Source organism: Lissotriton vulgaris, chromosome 11, assembly GCF_964263255.1.
Source record: "Lissotriton vulgaris chromosome 11, aLisVul1.2, whole genome shotgun sequence".
Classification (NCBI taxonomy): domain Eukaryota; kingdom Metazoa; phylum Chordata; class Amphibia; order Caudata; family Salamandridae; genus Lissotriton; species Lissotriton vulgaris.
In genome coordinates, this window is record NC_141699.1 from 625,696,754 (window position 1) to 625,715,241 (window position 18,488).

Below are 18,488 nucleotides of genomic sequence, written 5' to 3' on the forward strand. Positions count from 1 at the left end.
CCATCAAACTTGGAGAAAAACGACCATCGGCAAGGGGCCAAGAGGCAGAAGCGTCCCCGGGCCCCTGGGGGCCCCTGGCGGGTGGGCCCCAGGAAACCTTTCCCCCTTAGCATGGCCAGACCTCATGGAAGTCTGCCTGATGAAACTCGGAGAAAAACAACCATCGAACCCTGACATAAACGACCATCGACAAGGGGCCGAGAGGCAGAAGCATCCATGGGCCCCTGGGGGCCCCTGGCGGGTGGGCCCCGGGACGCCTTACCCCTCTCAGCATGGCCAGACCTCACAGAGGTATGCCTGATCAAACTCGGAGACAAACGACCATCGGCAAGGGGCTGAGAGGCAGGAGCGTCCCCGGGCCCCTGGGGGACCCTGGCAGGCCCCGGGATGCCTCCCCCCCTCTCAGCATGGCCGGACCTCCTGGAAGTCTGCCTGATCAAACTCGGCGAAAAACAACCATCTAACTCCGAGAAAAACGACCATCGGCAAGGGGCGAAGAGGCAGAAGTGTCCCGGGGACCCTGAGGGCCCCTGGCGGGCCGGCCCGGGACACCTTCCCCCTCTCAGCATGGCCAGACCTCACGGAGGTCTGTGCCTTATCAAACTCGGAGAAAAAGGACCATCAGCAAGGGGCTGACAGGCAGGAGCGTCCCCGGGCCCCTGGGGGCCCCTGGCGGGCGGGCCCCGGGATGCCTTCCCCCTCTCAACATGGCCAGACCTCATGGAAGTCTGCCTGATCAAACTCGGAGAAAAACGACCATCGAACCTTGATAAAAACGACCATCAACAATGGGCAGGAGCGTCCCCGGGACCCTGGGGGCCACTGGCGGGCGGGCCCCGGGACGCCTTTCCCCTCTCAGCATGGCCAGACCTCACGGAGGTATGCCTGATCAAACTCGGAGAAAAACAACTATCGAACTCAGAGAAAAACGACCATCGGCAAGGGGCTGAGAGGCTGAAGCATCCCCGGGCCCCTGGGGGCCCCTGGCAGGCGGGCCCCGGGATGCCTCCCCCCTCCCAGCATGGCCAGACCTCATGGAAGTCTGCCTGATCAAACTCTGAGAAAAACGACCATCGAACTCGGAGAAAAACGACCATCGGCAAGGGGCTGAGAGGCAGAAGCGTCCCGGGCCCCTGGGGGCCCCTGGGGGCCCCTGGCAGGCGGGCCCGGGATGCCTTCCCCCTCTCAGCATGGCCGGACCTCACGGAGGTCTGTGCCTGATCAAACTCGGAGAAAAAGGAGCATCGGCAAGGGGCTGAGAGGCAGGAGCGTCCCCGGGCCCCTGGGGGCCCCTGGCAGGTGGGCCCCGGGACACCTTCCCCCTCAAACTTGGTGATAAAGGACCATCGGCAAGGGGCTGAGAGGCAAGAGTGTCCCCAGGACACTGGGGGGCCCGGTGGGCAGGCCCCAGGGCTGCCTACCCCTGATTCAGAATCTCCGGAGGTCTGACTGACCCTCTCCCTAGTAATCCGGAGGAACATTACCCCCCTTTCTTGTAATCTGTGCACTCGAAGTCACACAGGGGACCCAAGGCACGAACGAGCCCGACCTCCTGGAGCCCTGGCTGGGATCCGGGAGGCGAATGGCACCTCATCGGGACTTCCAGGGAAGTTTGGTCATCTGGTCGCCCCATTGGAAAGCATTGCGGGCGACCAGATGGCCGATGCGAGAGGGGCGACCAGATGGCCGGGACCGAAATGACGCCAATCTGCCTGCCCCGGGCCTGCAGGGCTCTGGGGCTGCAGGGCTCATGGGCTCCGGGGCTGCAGGGCTCAGGGGCTCCAGGGCTGCAGGCATCCGGGGCTGCAGGGCTCCGGGGCTGCAGGGCTCCGGGGCTCCAGGGCTCTAGGACTCCAGGGCTCCAGGTCTCCAGGGCTGCAGGGCTCCGGGGCTGCTGGGCTCCAGGGCTCGGGGGCTCCAGGGTAGGGCTCCAGGGGTCGGGACCCATGGAGCCCGTCCCGGGTACTTTGCCGCTCTGCGGCCCAGAGGAGGGAGCCCCGGATGCCTGGGAGGTGTTGCCCGGGCATCGCCCATCTGGTCCCCAGCAGGGAACCTCCAGCCCCGGGAGGGTGTTTGGGCAAACCCTTGCACCTACTAATCCGGAGGAAAATTACCCCCCTTTCTTGTAATCCGTGCACTCGAGGTGACAGAGGGGACCCAGGGCGCAAACGTGCCTGACCTCCTGGAGCCCTGGCTGGGATCCGGGAGGCGAATGGCACCTCATAGGGACTTCCAGGGAAGTCCGGCCATCTAGTCGCCCCATAGGAAAGCATTGCGGGCAACCAGATGGCTGAGGCGAAAGGGGCGACCAGATGGCCGGGACCAAAATGACGCCAATCGGCCTGCCCCGGGCCTGTAGGGCTCAGGAGCTGCAGGGCTCCGGGGCTCCGGGGCTGCAGGGCTCGGGGACTGCAGGGCTCCACGGCTCGGGGGGCTGCAGCGCTCCGGGGCTCCAGGGCTCCGGGGCTCCGGGGCTCCGGGGCTGCTGGGCTCCGGGGCTGCTGGGCTCCAGGGCTCGGGGGCTCCAGGGCAGGAGGGCTCCAGGCCTCCAAGGCTCCGGGGCTCCAGGGCCCGGGACCCATGGAGCCCGTCCCGGGTACTTTGCCACTCTGCGGCCCGGAGGAGGGAGCCCCGGATGCATGGAAGGTCTTGCCCGGGCATCGCCCATCTGGTCCACAGCAGGGAACCACCAGCCCCGGGAGGGTGTTTGGGCATACCCTTGCACCTACTAATCCGGAGGAAAATTACCCCCCTTTCTTGTAATCTGTGCACTCGAGGTGACAGAGGGGACCCAGGGCGCAAACGTGCCCGACCTCCTGGAGCCCTGGCTGGGATCCGGGAGGCGAATGGCACCTCATAGGGACTTCCAGGGAAGTCCGGCCATCTAGTCGCCCCATAGGAAAGCATTGCGGGCGACCAGATGGCCGAGGCGAGAGGGGCGACCAGATGGCCGGGACCGAAATGACGCCAATCTGCCTGCCCCAGCCTGCAGGGCTCTGGGGCTGCAGGGCTCCGGGGGCTGCAGAGCTACAGGGCTCTGGGGCTGCAGGGCTCCGGGGCTTCAGTCCTCCCCGGGCCCTGATGGACCCTCTGTCCCGGGCGCCCCAGACCCCCCTGGCCGGCTCACAGGACGGAGGGGTATTCCCGCTCCACCGGGCCATGCCGGATGGGGCTGAAGCCCCGGGCCCCGGTCCGAGGCCCGGCTCCCGGACCCTAGGCCAGGCCTGGGAGAGCCTCCCCTGGGCTGCAGGGCTCCAGGGCTCAGGGGCTGCAGAGCTCTGTGGGCTGCAGGGCTTTGGGGCTGCCGGGCTCGGGGCTCCAGGGCTGCAGGGCTCGGGGGCTCCGGGGCTCCAGGGCTCAGGGGCTCCGTGGCTGCAGGCATCCAGGGCTGCAGGGCTCGGGGGCTGCAGGGCTCCTCGGGGGCTCCAGGGCTCCCGGGCTCCGGGGCTGCAGGGCTCCGGGGCTCCAGGGCTCTAGGGCTCCAGGGATCCAGGGCCGCTGGGCTCCAGGGCTCGCAGGCTCCAGGGCAGCAGGGCTCCAGGGCTTGGAACCCATGGAGCCCGTCCCCGGTACTTTGCCACTCTGCGGCCCGGAGGAGGGAGCCCCGGATGCATGGAAGGTGTTGCCCGGGCATCGCCCATCTGGTCCACAGCAGGGAACCACCAGCCCCGGGAGGGTGTTTGGGCATACCCTTGCACCTACTAATCCGGAGGAAAATTACCCCCCTTTCTTGTAATCCGTGCACTCGAGGTGACAGAGGGGACCCAGGGCGCAAACCTGCCCGACCTCCTGGAGCCCTGGCTGGGATCCGGGAGGCGAATGGCACCTCATAGGGACTTCCAGGGAAGTCCGGCCATCTAGTCGCCCCATAGGAAAGCATTGCGGGCAACCAGATGGCCGAGGCGAAAGGGGCGACCAGATGGCCGGGACCAAAATGACGCCAATCGGCCTGCCCCGGGCCTGCAGGGCTCTGGGGCTGCAGGGCTCATGGGCTCCGGGGCTGCAGGGCTCAGGGGCTCCAGGGCTGCAGGGCTGCAGGCATCCGGGGCTGCAGGGCTCCGGGGCTGCAGGGCTCCGGGGCTCCAGGGCTCTAGGACTCCAGGGCTCCAGGTCTCCAGGGACGCAGGGCTCCGGGGCTGCTGGGCTCCAGGGCTCGGGGGCTCCAGGGTAGCAGGGCTCCAGGGGTCGGGACCCATAGAGCCCGTCCCGGGTACTTTGCCACTCTGCGGCCCAGAGGAGGGAGCCCCGGATGCCTGGGAGGTGTTGCCCGGGCATCGCCCATCTGGTCCCCAGCAGGGAACCACCAGCCCCGGGAGGGTGTTTGGGCAAACCCTTGCACCTACTAATCCGGAGGAAAATTACCCCCCTTTCTTGTAATCCGTGCACTCGAGGTGACAGAGGGGACCCAGGGCGCAAACGTGCCCGACCTCCTGGAGCCCTGGCTGGGATCCGGGAGGCGAATGGCACCTCATAGGGACTTCCAGGGAAGTCCGGCCATCTAGTCGCCCCATAGGAAAGCATTGCGGGCAACCAGATGGCCGAGGCGAAAGGGGCGACCAGATGGCCGGGACCAAAATGACGCCAATCGGCCTGCCCCGGGCCTGCAGGGCTCTGGGGCTGCAGGGCTCCGGGGGCTGCACAGCTACAGGGCTCCGGGGCTGCAGGGCTCCAGGGCTTCAGTCCTCCCCGGGCCCTGATGGACCCTCTGTCCCGGGCGCCCCAGACCCCCCTGGCCGGCTCACAGGACGGAGGGGTATTCCCGCACCACCGGGCCATGCCGGATGGGGCTGAAGCCCCGGGCCCGGTCCCAGGCCCGGCTCCCGGACCCTAGGCCAGGCCTGGGAGAGCCTCCCCTGGGCTGCAGGGCTCCAGGGCTCCAGGGCTCAGGGGCTGCAGAGCTCTGTGGGCTGAAGGGCTTTGGGGCTGCCGGGCTCGGGGGCTCCAGGGCTGCAGGGCTCGGGGGCTCCGGGGCTGCAGGGCTCAGGGGCTCCGTGGCTGCAGGCATCCAGGGCTGCAGGGCTCGGGGGCTGCAGGGCTCCTCGGGGGCTCCAGGGCTCCCGGGCTCCCGGGCTCCGGGGCTGCAGGGCTCCGGGGCTCCAGGGCTCTAGGGCTCCAGGGATCCAGGGCTGCTGGGCTCCAGGGCTCGCAGGCTCCAGGGCAGCAGGGCTCCAGGGCTTGGAACCCATGGAGCCCGTCCCCGGTACTTTGCCACTCTGCGGCCCGGAGGAGGGAGCCCCGGATGCATGGAAGGTGTTGCCCGGGCATCGCCCATCTGGTCCACAGCAGGGAACCACTAGCCCCGGGAGGGTGTTTGGGCATACCCTTGCACCTACTAATCCGGAGGAAAATTACCCCCCTTTCTTGTAATCTGTGCACTCGAGGTGACAGAGGGGACCCAGGGCGCAAACGTGCCCGACCACCTGGAGCCCTGGCTGGGATCCGGGAGGCGAATGGCACCTCATAGGGACTTCCAGGGAAGTCCGGCCATCTAGTTGCCCCATAGGAAAGCATTGCGGGCGACCAGATGGCCGAGGCGAGAGGGGCGACCAGATGGCCGGGACCGAAATGACGCCAATCTGCCTGCCCCGGGCCTGCAGGGCTCTGGGGCTGCAGGGCTCCGGGGGCTGCAGAGCTACAGGGCTCCGGGGCTGCAGGGCTCCGGGGCTTCAGTCCTCCCCGGGCCCTGATGGACCCTCTGTGCCGGGCGCCCGGACCCCCCTGGCCGGCTCACAGGACGGAGGGGTATTCCCGCACCACCGGGCCATGCCGGATGGGGCTCAAGCCCCGTGCCCGGTCCCAGGCCCGGCTCCCGGACCCTAGGCCAGGCCCGGGAGAGCCTCCTCTGGGCTGCAGGGCTCCAGGGCTACAGGGCTCGGGGGCTGCGAGCTCTGTAGGCTGCAGTGCTTCGGGGCTGCCGGGCTCGCGGGCTCCAGGGCTCCAGGGCTCGGGGGCTCCGGGGCTGCAGGGCTCAGGGGCTCCGTGGCTGCAGGCATCCAGGGCTGCAGGGCTCGGGGGCTGCAGGGCTCCTCGGGGGCTCCAGGGCTCCCGGGCTCCGGGGCTGCAGGGCTCCGGGGCTCCAGGGCTCTAGGGCTCCAGGGATCCAGGGCTGCTGGGCTCCAGGGCTCGGGGGCTCCAGGGCAGCAGGGCTCCAGGGCTTGGGACCCATGGAGCCCGTCCCGGGTACTTTGCCACTCTGCGGACCGGAGGAGGGAGCCCCTAATGCCTGGGAGTTGTTGCCCGGCCATCGCTCATCTGGTCCCCAGCAGGGAACCACCAGCCGCGGGAGGGTGTTTGGGCATAACCTTGCACCTACTAATCCGGAGGAAAATTACCCCCCTTTCTTGTAATCCATGCACTCGAGGTGACAGAGGGGACCCAGGGCACAAACGTGCCCGACCTCCTGGACCCCTGGCTGGAATCCGGGAGGCGAATGGCACCTCATAGGGACTTCCAGGGAAGTCCGGCCATCTAGTCGCCCCATAGGAAAGCATTGCGGGCGACCAGATGGCCGAGGCGAGAGGGGCGATCCGATTGCCGGGACCGAAATGACACCAATCTGCCTGCCCCGGGCCTGTAGGGCTCAGGAGCTGCAGGGCTCCGGGGCTCTGGGGCTCCGGGGCTCTGGGGCTCCGGGGCTGCAGGGCAAGGGGACTGCAGGGCTCCACAGCTTGGGGGGCTGCAGGGCTCCGGGGCTGCAGGGCTCGGGTTCTCCAGGGCTCCAGGGCTCCAGGGCTCCAGGGCTCCAGGGCTGCAGGGCTCCGGGGCTGCTGGGCTCCAGGGCTCCGGGGCGGCTGGGCTCCGGGGCTCCAGGGCCTGGGACCCATGGAACCCGTTCCGGGTACTTTGCCACACTGCGGCCCGGAGGAGGGAGCCCCGGATGCCTGGGAGGTGTTGCCCGGGCATCGCCCATCTGTTCCCCAGCAGGAAACCACCAGCTCCGGGAGGGTGTTTGGGCATACCCTTGCACCTACTAATCCGGAGGAAAATTACCCCCCTTTCTTGTAATCCGTGCACTCGAGGTGACAGAGGGGACCCAGGGCGCAAAAGTGCCCGACCTCCTGGAGCCCTGGCTGGGATCCGGGAGGCAAATGGCACCTCATAGGGACTTCCAGGGACGTCCGGCCATCTAGTCACCCCATAGGAAAGCATTGCGGGCGACCAGATGGCCGAGGCGAGAGGGGCGACCAGATGGCCGGGACCGAAATAACACCAATCTGCCTGCCCCAGGCCTGCAGGGCTCTAGGGCTGCAGGGCTCCGGGGGCTGCAGAGCTACAGGGCTCCAGGGCTGCAGGGCTCCGAGGCTTCAGGCCTCCCCGGGCCCTGATGGACCCTCTGTCCCGGGCGCCCTTGACCCCCCCCGGCCGGCTCGCAGGATGGAGGGTTATTCCCGCACCACCGGGCCCTGCTGGACGGGGCTCAAGCCCTGGGCCCGGTCCCAGGCCCGGCTCCCGGACCCTAGGCCAGGCCCGGGAGAGCCTCCCCTAGGCTGCAGGGCTACAGGGCTGCCGGGCATGGGGGCTCCAGGGCTGCAGGGCTCGGGGGCTCCGGGGCTGCAGGGCTCAGGGGCTCCCGGGCTGCAGGCATCCGGGGCTGCAGGGCTCGGGGGCTGCAGGGCTCCTCGGGGGCTCCACAGCTCCCGGGCTCCGGGGCTGCAGGGCTCCAGGGCTGCAGGGCTCCGGGGGGGCTCCAGGGGCTGTAGGGCTCCAGGGGCTCCAGGGCTGCAGGGCTCCAGGGCTGCAGGGCTCCAGGGCTCCAGGGCTGCAGGGCTGCAGGGCTCCATGGGGACTACAGGGCTCCAGGGGCTGTAGGGCTCCGGGGGCTCCAGGACGGAGGGGTATTCCCGCACCTCCGGGCCCTGCCGGATGGGGCTCAAGCCGCGGGCCCGCTCCCGGTCTCTGCTTCTGAAACCCTAGCCAGGCTGGGGAAAGAGTCCGCCCTTGCCTCTGATGAACGCCTGGAACCTCGGCCGGCTTGCAGGACGGGGAAGCTCCAGCAAACCCATGGCTGGCCGGACGGAGCTCAAGCCCCGGGCCCGCTCCCGGTCCCTGCTTCCGAAACCCTAGCCCGGCCGGGGAGAGCCTCCCTTGGCCCTGATGAACGCCCGGAACCTCAGCCGGCTTGCGGGACGGGGAGGCTCCAGCAACCCCATGGCCTACCGGACGGAGCTCAAGCCCCGGGCCCGGTCCCTGCTTCCAAAACCCTAGCCAGCCCGGGGAGAGCCTCCCTTGGCCCGATAAACGCCCGGAACCTCGGCCGGCTTGCAGGACGGAGCTCAGGCCCCAGGCCTCAGGCCCAGCCTACCAACCCTAGCCGGGCCCGGGGAGAGCCTCCCGGTAGATCCCCCTGTCCCCAGCACCTGGACCCTGGGCCGGAACCAAGGAGGGTTAAGCCCAGGACACGTCCTCTCCCCGACGGCCTGCCCGGGGAGCCCATTTTTGTCGACTATTAAGCCCCCACGTAGTGGGGGCTTACAGAACTTTGGGAAAGGACAAAAGTTGGAGTTAGCCCATCCGCCAGCCTGCAGGGCCATCTGGTCACCCAGCCCGCAGGGCCATCTGGTCACGCAGCCAGGCGACCAGATGACCCGGGACGACCCAGCGCCCGGATGGCCTGGGAGGGTGCCGTACCCAGTCGCCCTTGCAGTCCAGCGAGGGTGGCCAGGCGCTGCTGCTTGCCTCCCTGCTCGACTTGCCCATTCAGCAGTGGGAAGGGGAGGCCCGGCCGGCGGCGGCCCAGGCTATCTGGTCACCCTGCCGACCCGCAAGGGAAGGTGTGGCCCCCATCCCCGCACCCCGGTGGGGCAGGGAGGGGAGGGAGAGGCCCCCGTGCCGGAGGGCATGTGGTGGAGGCAGCCTCCCGCAGGCCCGTGTTACCCCCTCCACATCCATCCCGCCGGCCAGGCGGCAGAGGGACCCACCCCTGGGTGTGGTAGAGGGAGGGTTCTGCGGGCGCCCACGCACGGAAAGAGACAAAAACTTGGCTCAGAGGATGACTTTCAATAGATCGCAGCGAGGTAGCTGCTCTGCTACTTACGAAACCCTGACCCAGAATCAGGTTGTCTACGAATGATTTAGCACTGGGTGCCCCACGAACATGGGCCTGATCAAACTCAGAGGAAAAGGACCATCGGCAAGGGGCTGAGAGACAGGAGCGTCCCCGGGCCCCTGAGGGGCCCTGGCGGGCAGGCCCCGGGATGCCTTCCCCCTCTCAGCATGGCCAGACCTCATGGAAGTCTGCCTGATCAAACTCGGAGAAAAATGACCATCGAACCCTGATAAAAACAACCATCGACAATGGGCCGAGAGGCAGAAGCATCCACGGGCCCCTGGGGGCCCCTAGCGGGTGGGTCCTGGGACGCCTTCCCCCTCTCAGCATGGCCAGACCTAACGGAGGTATGCCTGATCAAACTCTGAGAAAAACGACCATCGGCAAGGGGCTGAGAGGCAGGAGCGTCCCCGGGCCCCTGGGGGCCCCTGGCAGGCAGGCTCCAGGACGCCTCCCTCCCTCTCAGCATGGCCAGACCTCATGAAAGTCTGCCTGATCAAACTCGGAGAAAAACAACCATCGAACTTGGAGAAAAACGACCATCGGCAAGGGGCCAAGAGGCAGAAGCGTCCCCGGGCCCCTGGGGGCCCCTGGCGGGTGGGCCCCAGGAAACCTTTCCCCCTCAGCATGGCCAGACCTCACGGAGGTCTGTACCTGATCAAACTCGGAGAAAAAGGACAATCGGCAAGGGGCTGAGAGGCAGGAGCGTCCCCGGGCCCCTGGGGGCCCCTGGCGGGCAGGCCCCGGGATGCCTTCCCTCTCTCAGCATGACCAGACCTCATGGAAGTCTGCCTGATGAAACTCGGAGAAAAACGACCATCGAACCCTGATAAAAACGACCATCGACAAGGGGCCGAGATGCAGAAGCATCCACGGGCCCCTGGGGGCCCCTGGCGGGCGGGCCCCGGGATGCATTCCCCCTCTCAGCATGGCCAGACCTCACTGAGGTATGCCTGATCAAACTCGGAGACAAACAACCATCGGCAAGGGGCTGAGAGGCAGGAGCGTCCCAGGGCCCCTGGGGGACCCTGGCAGGCCCTGGGTGCCTCCCCCCTCTCAGCATGGCTGGACCTCCTGGAAGTCTACCTGATCAAACTCGGCGAAAAACAACCATCTAACTCGGAGAAAAACGACCATCGGCAAGGGGCCAGGAGGCAGAAGTGTCCCCGGGTCCCTGGGGGCCCCTGGTGGGCAGGCCCGGGACACCTTCCCCCTCTCTGCATGGCCAGACCTCACGGAGGTCTGTGCCTTATCAAAATCGGAGAAAAAGGACCATCGGCAAGGGGCTGACAGGCAGGAGCGTCCCCGGGCCCCTGGGGGCCCCTGGCGGGAGGGCCCCGGGATGCCTCCCCCCTCTCAGCATGGCCAGACCTCATGGAAGTCTGCCTGATCAAACTCGGAGAAAAACGACCATCGGCAAGGGGCTGAGAGGCAGAAGCGTCCCCGGGCCCCTGGGGGCCCCTGGCAGGCGGGCCCGGGATGCCTTCCCCCTCTCAGCATGGCCGGACCTCACGGAGGTCTGTGCCTGATCAAACTCGGAGAAAAACGACCATCGGCAAGGGGCTGAGAGGCAGGAGGTCCCCGGGCCCCTGGGGGCCCCTGGCGGGAGGGCCCCGGGATGCCTTCCCCCTCTCAGCATGGCCAGACCTCATGGAAGTCTGCCTGATCAAACTCGGAGAAAAACAACCATCGAACTTGGAGAAAAACGACCATCGGCAAGGGGCCAAGAGGCAGAAGCGTCCCCGGGCCCCTGGGGGCCCCTGGCGGGTGGGCCCCAGGAAACCTTTCCCCCTTAGCATGGCCAGACCTCATGGAAGTCTGCCTGATGAAACTCGGAGAAAAACAACCATCGAACCCTGACATAAACGACCATCGACAAGGGGCCGAGAGGCAGAAGCATCCATGGGCCCCTGGGGGCCCCTGGCGGGTGGGCCCCGGGACGTCTTACCCCTCTCAGCATGGCCAGACCTCACAGAGGTATGCCTGATCAAACTCGGAGACAAACGACCATCGGCAAGGGGCTGAGAGGCAGGAGCGTCCCCGGGCCCCTGGGGGACCCTGGCAGGCCCCGGGATGCCTCCCCCCCTCTCAGCATGGCCGGACCTCCTGGAAGTCTGCCTGATCAAACTCGGCGAAAAACAACCATCTAACTCCGAGAAAAACGACCATCGGCAAGGGGCGAAGAGGCAGAAGTGTCCCGGGGCCCCTGGGGGCCCCTGGCGGGCCGGCCCGGGACACCTTCCCCCTCTCAGCATGGCCAGACCTCACGGAGGTCTGTGCCTTATCAAACTCGGAGAAAAAGGACCATCGGCAAGGGGCTGACAGGCAGGAGCGTCCTCGGGCCCCTGGGGGCCCCTGGCGGGAGGGCCCCGGGACGCCTTTCCCCTCTCAGCATGGCCAGACCTCACGGAGGTATGCCTGATCAAACTCGGAGAAAAACAACTATCGAACTCAGAGAAAAACGACCATCGGCAAGGGGCTGAGAGGCTGAAGCGTCCCCGGGCCCCTGGGGGCCCCTGGCAGGCGGGCCCCGGGATGCCTCCCCCCTCCCAGCATGGCCAGACCTCATGGAAGTCTGCCTGATCAAACTCTGAGAAAAACGACCATCGAACTCGGAGAAAAACGACCATCGGCAAGGGGCTGAGAGGCAGAAGCGTCCCCGGGCCCCTGGGGGCCCCTGGGGGCCCCTGGCAGGCGGGCCCGGGATGCCTTCCCCCTCTCAGCATGGCCGGACCTCACGGAGGTCTGTGCCTGATCAAACTCGGAGAAAAAGGACCATCGGCAAGGGGCTGAGAGGCAGGAGCATCCCCAGGCCCCTGGGGGCCCCTGGCAGGTGGGCCCCGGGACACCTTCCCCCTCAAACTTGGTGATAAAGGACCATCGGCAAGGGGCTGAGAGGCAAGAGTGTCCCCAGGACACTGGGGGGCCCGGTGGGCAGGCCCCAGGGCTGCCTACCCCTGATTCAGAATCTCCGGAGGTCTGACTGACCCTCTCCCTAGTAATCCGGAGGAACATTACCCCCCTTTCTTGTAATCTGTGCACTCGAAGTCACACAGGGGACCCAAGGCATGAACGAGCCCGACCTCCTGGAGCCCTGGCTGGGATCCGGGAGGCGAATGGCACCTCATCGGGACTTCCAGGGAAGTTCGGTCATCTGGTCGCCCCATTGGAAAGCATTGCGGGCGACCAGATGGCCGAGGCGAGAGGGGCGACCAGATGGCCGGGACCGAAATGACGCCAATCTGCCTGCCCCGGGCCTGCAGGGCTCTGGGGCTGCAGGGCTCATGGGCTCCGGGGCTGCAGGGCTCAGGGGCTCCAGGGCTGCAGGGCTCCGGGGCTGCAGGGCTCAGGGGCTCCGGGGCTGCAGGGCTCCGGGGCTCCAGGGCTCTAGGACTCCAGGGCTCCAGGTCTCCAGGGCTGCAGGGCTCCGGGGCTGCTGGGCTCCAGGGCTCGGGGGCTCCAGGGTAGCAGGGCTCCAGGGGTCGGGACCCATGGAGCCCGTCCCGGGTACTTTGCCGCTCTGCGGCCCAGAGGAGGGAGCCCCGGATGCCTGGGAGGTGTTGCCCGGGCATCGCCCATCTGGTCCCCAGCAGGGAACCACCAGCACCGGGAGGGTGTTTGGGCAAACCCTTGCACCTACTAATCCGGAGGAAAATTACCCCCCTTTCTTGTAATCCATGCACTCGAGGTGACAGAGGGGACCCAGGGCGCAAACGTGCCCGACCTCCTGGAGCCCTGGCTGGGATCCGGGAGGCGAATGGCACCTCATAGGGACTTCCAGGGAAGTCCGGCCATCTAGTCGCCCCATAGGAAAGCATTGCGGGCAACCAGATGGCTGAGGCGAAAGGGGCGACCAGATGGCCGGGACCAAAATGACGCCAATCGGCCTGCCCCGGGCCTGTAGGGCTCAGGAGCTGCAGGGCTCCGGGGCTCCGGGGCTGCAGGGCTCGGGGACTGCAGGGCTCCACGGCTCGGGGGGCTGCAGCGCTCCGGGGCTCCAGGGCTCCGAGGCTCCGGGGCTGCTGGGCTCCGGGGCTGCTGGGCTCCAGGGCTTGGGGGCTCCAGGGCAGGAGGGCTCCAGGGCTCCAAGGCTCCGGGGCTCCAGGGCCCGGGACCCATGGAGCCCGTCCCGGGTACTTTGCCACTCTGCGGCCCGGAGGAGGGAGCCCCGGATGCATGGAAGGTGTTGCCCGGGCATCGCCCATCTGGTCCACAGCAGGGAACCACCAGCCCCGGGAGGGTGTTTGGGCATACCCTTGCACCTACTAATCCGGAGGAAAATTACCCCCCTTTCTTGTAATCTGTGCACTCGAGGTGACAGAGGGGACCCAGGGCGCAAACGTGCCCGACCTCCTGGAGCCCTGGCTGGGATCCGGGAGGCGAATGGCACCTCATAGGGACTTCCAGGGAAGTCCGGCCATCTAGTCGCCCCATAGGAAAGCATTGCGGGCGACCAGATGGCCGAGGCGAGAGGGGCGACCAGATGGCCGGGACCGAAATGACGCCAATCTGCCTGCCCCAGCCTGCAGGGCTCTGGGGCTGCTTGGCTCCGGGGGCTGCAGAGCTACAGGGCTCCGGGGCTGCAGGGCTCCGGGGCTTCAGTCCTCCCCGGGCCTGATGGACCCTCTGTCCCGGGCGCCCCAGACCCCCCTGGCCGGCTCACAGGACGGAGGGGTATTCCCGCTCCACCGGGCCATGCCGGATGGGGCTGAAGCCCCGGGCCCCGGTCCCAGGCCCGGCTCCCGGACCCTAGGCCAGGCCTGGGAGAGCCTCCCCTGGGCTGCAGGGCTCCAGGGCTCAGGGGCTGCAGAGCTCTGTGGGCTGCAGGGCTTTGGGGCTGCCGGGCTCGGGGCTCCAGGGCTGCAGGGCTCGGGGGCTCCGGGGCTGCAGGGCTCAGGGGCTCCGTGGCTGCAGGCATCCAGGGCTGCAGGGCTCGGGGGCTGCAGGGCTCCTCGGGGGCTCCAGGGCTCCCGGGCTCCGGGGCTGCAGGGCTCCGGGGCTCCAGGGCTCTAGGGCTCCAGGGATCCAGGGCCGCTGGGCTCCAGGGCTCGCAGGCTCCAGGGCAGCAGGGCTCCAGGGCTTGGAACCCATGGAGCCCGTCCCGGGTACTTTGCCACTCTGCGGCCCAGAGGAGGGAGCCCCGGATGCCTGGGAGGTGTTGCCCGGGCATCGCCCATCTGGTCCCCAGCAGGGAACCACCAGCCCCGGGAGGGTGTTTGGGCAAACCCTTGCACCTACTAATCCGGAGGAAAATTACCCCCCTTTCTTGTAATCCGTGCACTCGAGGTGACAGAGGGGACCCAGGGCGCAAACGTGCCCGACCTCCTGGAGCCCTGGCTGGGATCCGGGAGGCGAATGGCACCTCATAGGGACTTCCAGGGAAGTCCGGCCATCTAGTCGCTCCATAGGAAAGCATTGCGGGCAACCAGATGGCCGAGGCGAAAGGGGCGACCAGATGGCCGGGACCAAAATGACGCCAATCGGCCTGCCCCGGGCCTGCAGGGCTCTGGGGCTGCAGGGCTCCGGGGGCTGCACAGCTACAGGGCTCCGGGGCTGCAGGGCTCCAGGGCTTCAGTCCTCCCCGGGCCCTGATGGACCCTCTGTCCCGGGCGCCCCAGACCCCCCTGGCCGGCTCACAGGACGGAGGGGTATTCCCGCACCACCGGGCCATGCCGGATGGGGCTGAAGCCCCGGGCCCGGTCCCAGGCCCGGCTCCCGGACCCTAGGCCAGGCCTGGGAGAGCCTCCCCTGGGCTGCAGGGCTCCAGGGCTCCAGGGCTCAGGGGCTGCAGAGCTCTGTGGGCTGCAGGGCTTTGGGGCTGCCGGGCTCGGGGGCTCCAGGGCTGCAGGGCTCGGGGGCTGCAGGGCTCAGGGGCTCCGTGGCTGCAGGCATCCAGGGCTGCAGGGCTCCTCGGGGGCTCCAGGGCTCCCGGGCTCCGGGGCTGCAGGGCTCCGGGGCTCCAGGGCTCTAGGGCTCCAGGGATCCAGGGCTGCAGGGCTCCAGGGCTCGCAGGCTCCAGGGCAGCAGGGCTCCAGGGCTTGGAACCCATGGAGCCCGTCCCCGGTACTTTGCCACTCTGCGGCCCGGAGGAGGGAGCCCCGGATGCATGGAAGGTGTTGCCCGGGCATCGCCCATCTGGTCCACAGCAGGGAACCACCAGCCCCGGGAGGGTGTTTGGGCATACCCTTGCACCTACTAATCCGGAGGAAAATTAACCCCTTTTCTTGTAATCTGTGCACTCGAGGTGACAGAGGGGACCCAGGGCGCAAACGTGCCCGACCTCCTGTAGCCCTGGCTGGGATCCGGGAGGCGAATGGCACCTCTTAGGGACTTCCAGGGAAGTCCGGCCATCTAGTCGCCCCATAGGAAAGTATTGCGGGCGACCAGATGGCCGAGGCGAGAGGGGCGACCAGATGGCCGGGACCGAAATGACGCCAATCTGCCTGCCCCGGGCCTGCAGGGCTCTGGGGCTGCAGGGCTCCGGGGGCTGCAGAGCTACAGGGCTCCGGGGCTGCAGGGCTCCGGGGCTTCAGTCCTCCCCGGGCCCTGATGGACCCTCTGTCCCGGGCGCCCGGACCCCCCTGGCCGGCTCACAGGACGGAGGGGTATTCCCGCACCACCGGGCCATGCCGGATGGGGCTCAAGCCCCGTGCCCGGTCCCAGGCCCGGCTCCCGGACCCTAGGCCAGGCCCGGGAGAGCCTCCTCTGGGCTGCAGGGCTCCAGGGCTACAGGGCTCGGGGGCTGCGAGCTCTGTAGGCTGCAGGGCTTCGGGGCTGCCGGGCTCGCGGGCTCCAGGGCTCCAGGGCTCGGGGGCTCCGGGGCTGCAGGGCTCAGGGGCTCCGTGGCTGCAGGCATCCGGGGCTGCAGGGCTCGGGGGCTGCAGGGCTCCTCGGGGGCTCCAGGGCTCCCGGGCTCCGGGGCTGCAGGGCTCCAGGGCTCCAGGGCTCTAGGGCTACAGGGATCCAGGGCTGCTGGGCTCCAGGGCTCGGGGGCTCCAGGGCAGCAGGGCTCCAGGGCTTGGGACCCATGGAGCCCGTCCCGGGTACTTTGCCACTCTGCAGACCGGAGGAGGGAGCCCCTAATGCCTGGGAGGTGTTGCCCGGGCATCGCTCATCTGGTCCCCAGCAGGGAACCACCAGCCCCGGGAGGGTGTTTGGGCATACCCTTGCACCTACTAATCCGGAGGAAAATTACCCCCCTTTCTTGTAATCCATGCACTCGAGGTGACAGAGGGGACCCAGGGCACAAACGTGCCTGACCTCCTGGAGCCCTGGCTGGAATCCGGGAGGCGAATGGCACCTCATAGGGACTTCCAGGGAAGTCCGGCCATCTAGTCGCCCCATAGGAAAGCATTGCGGGCGACCAGATGGCCGAGGCGAGAGGGGCGACCCGATTGCCGGGACCGAAATGACACCAATCTGCCTGCCCCGGGCCTGTAGGGCTCAGGAGCTGCAGGGCTCCGGGGCTCTGGGGCTCCGGGGCTCTGGGGCTGCAGGGCTGCAGGGCAAGGGGACTGCAGGGCTCCACAGCTTGGGGGGCTGCAGGGCTCCGGGGCTGCAGGGCTCGGGTTCTCCAGGGCTCCAGGGCTCCAGGGCTCCAGGGCTGCAGGGCTCCGGGGCTGCTGGGCTCCAGGGCTCCGGGGCGGCTGGGCTCTGGGGCTCCAGGGCCTGGGACCCATGGAACCCGTTCCGGGTACTTTGCCACACTGCGGCCCGGAGGAGGGAGCCCCGGATGCCTGGGAGGTGTTGCCCGGGCATCGCCCATCTGGTCCCCAGCAGGAAACCACCAGCCCCGGGAGGGTGTTTGGGCATACCCTTGCACCTACTAATCCGGAGGAAAATTACCCCCCTTTCTTGTAATCCGTGCACTCGAGGTGACAGAGGGGACCCAGGGCGCAAAAGTGCCCGACCTCCTGGAGCCCTGGCTGGGATCCGGGAGGCAAATGGCACCTCATAGGGACTTCCAGGGACGTCCGGCCATCTAGTCACCCCATAGGAAAGCATTGCGGGCGACCAGATGGCCGAGGCGAGAGGGGCGACCAGATGGCCGGGACCGAAATAACACCAATCTGCCTGCCCCAGGCCTGCAGGGCTCTGGGGCTGCAGGGCTCCGGGGGCTGCAGAGCTACAGGGCTCCAGGGCTGCAGGGCTCCGGGGCTTCAGGCCATCTCCGGGCCCTGATGGACCCTCTGTCCCGGGCGCCCTTGACCCCCCCCCGGCCGGCTCGCAGGATGGAGGGTTATTCCCGCACCACCGGGCCCTGCTGGACTGGGCTCAAGCCCCGGGCCCGGTCCCTGGCCCGGCTCCCGGACCCTAGGCCAGGCCCGGGAGAGCCTCCCCTAGGCTGCAGGGCTACAGGGCTACAGGGCTCGGGGGCTGCAGGGCTCCATGGACTGAAGGACTTCGGGGCTGCCGGGCATGGGGGCTCCAGGGCTGCAGGGCTCGGGGGCTCCGGGGCTGCAGGGCTCAGGGGCTCCCGGGCTGCAGGCATCCGGGGCTGCAGGGCTCGGGGGCTGCAGGGCTCCTCGGGGGCTCCACAGCTCCCGGGCTCCGGGGCTGCAGGGCTCCAGGGCTGCAGGGCTCCGGGGGGGCTCCAGGGGCTGTAGGGCTCCAGGGGCTCCAGGGCTGCAGGGCTCCAGGGCTGCAGCGCTCCAGGGCTCCAGGGCTGCAGGGCTGCAGGGCTCCATGGGGACTACAGGGCTCCAGGGGCTGTAGGGCTCCGGGGGCTCCAGGACGGAGGGGTATTCCCGCACCTCCGGGCCCTGCCGGATGGGGCTCAAGCCCCGTGCCCGGTCCCAGGCCCGGCTCCCGGACCCTAGGCCAGGCCCGGGAGAGCCTCCTCTGGGCTGCAGGGCTCCAGGGCTACAGGGCTCGGGGGCTGCGAGCTCTGTAGGCTGCAGGGCTTCGGGGCTGCCGGGCTCGCGGGCTCCAGGGCTCCAGGGCTCGGGGGCTCCGGGGCTGCAGGGCTCAGGGGCTCCGTGGCTGCAGGCATCCAGGGCTGCAGGGCTCGGGGGCTGCAGGGCTCCTCGGGGGCTCCAGGGCTCCCGGGCTCCGGGGCTGCAGGGCTCCGGGGCTCCAGGGCTCTAGGGCTCCAGGGATCCAGGGCTGCTGGGCTCCAGGGCTCGGGGGCTCCAGGGCAGCAGGGCTCCAGGGCTTGGGACCCATGGAGCCCGTCCCGGGTACTTTGCCACTCTGCGGACCGGAGGAGGGAGCCCCTAATGCCTGGGAGTTGTTGCCCGGCCATCGCTCATCTGGTCCCCAGCAGGGAACCACCAGCCCCGGGAGGGTGTTTGGGCATAACCTTGCACCTACTAATCCGGAGGAAAATTACCCCCCTTTCTTGTAATCCATGCACTCGAGGTGACAGAGGGGACCCAGGGCACAAACGTGCCCGACCTCCTGGACCCCTGGCTGGAATCCGGGAGGCGAATGGCACCTCATA